The sequence below is a fragment of the Branchiostoma belcheri genome, unplaced genomic scaffold (genome assembly GCF_001625305.1).
Source record: "Branchiostoma belcheri isolate BF01 breed outbred unplaced genomic scaffold, Haploidv18h27 scaffold298, whole genome shotgun sequence".
NCBI lineage: Eukaryota > Metazoa > Chordata > Leptocardii > Amphioxiformes > Branchiostomatidae > Branchiostoma > Branchiostoma belcheri.
In genome coordinates, this window is record NW_017803907.1 from 158,155 (window position 1) to 159,335 (window position 1,181).

The following is a 1,181-nucleotide window of genomic DNA, read 5'->3' on the forward strand; positions in this document are numbered from 1 at the left end:
TGTGAGGGGTGAGGCGCTTGCCTCGGGATTTTGATGTGCAAACGTTCCTAATTTTCGTAATACAGAGACTACTTGACGCAGTCTGCTTATGAGAAGATGAGTAGACCTCAACAAGCCAGTTTAGTACAAGCTGTCACAACTACTACTACAGACGCCGAGCCGGTACGCCCCATTTTATTTGAAGGTTTATAAACTTGCCGAAACTCACCGGAGACAAAGGGGTTATTAAAAATTCATTCCTGCTATTTTCTTACAGTTTTCGTGAGTTTTTCGCTGCACAATAGCTTTGTTAAAATGTAGCAGTTCACCTATTACCGCGTGAGGAACGCGTCATACACAATATACACTCCTGTGCTATCGGTGAATAAAAATTTTGGCAAAGTTGACTGACGTCAGGGTGCTCCATTGGCCCTGCCCAGATCGCCCGACAGGACGTAAAAATAAACATTTGGCACGCCGCCATCGGTGACAGGACCCGCGGTAGACTTGGAGATCTCGCACCAATTTTTTCTGCTCCGCGCTACGCAGGACACGCGGATGTCTCGCGGGATTTATCGGGACGCCTATCCCGAAAAATTCCGTATCCCGATGATGCATATCCCGTGAAAGTTATCTCTCTAAACATAATAAGGATAATTGCCCATAGGAATTTGACAGAAGAAATAGTGTTTGGGCTTCAATGTATATGAAGAAATATGTGAACGTCTGGTTTCACTAAATTTGTAACGCGAGTCTTCTTATGCTTGCGTTGTAATTCTTTCATTGCATACAGATAACAGTGAATTAATTAATTCTCTGTGTTAACAAATTGGTCTGCTGTAAAATTTTGATATATATCATACACCCCCTTTGACATATATTATATACCCTCTTGGACCCCGCCTGATATAGTTAGACGTTTGTATACATAATTATGTATTATGCTTTCCTTTTGTGGTTCAATGACTTAGACATATATCATATCAGTTTCTGATCACATTTGAAATGCTTACTCTCCTGTTTGTATCCTCTTTTCTTAAGACTCTTCAGATTGGACCTCTGCTAGGAAAGGAAGCAGAACTTGGTCCATGAGAAACTGGGGAGGAACCTAACAGAGCTGAACCCAGCCATCCACAGAAGGATACAACACATCACAACCATTTCTAGAAACACATTATATCTCCAATTTGGCCAGTAAATAT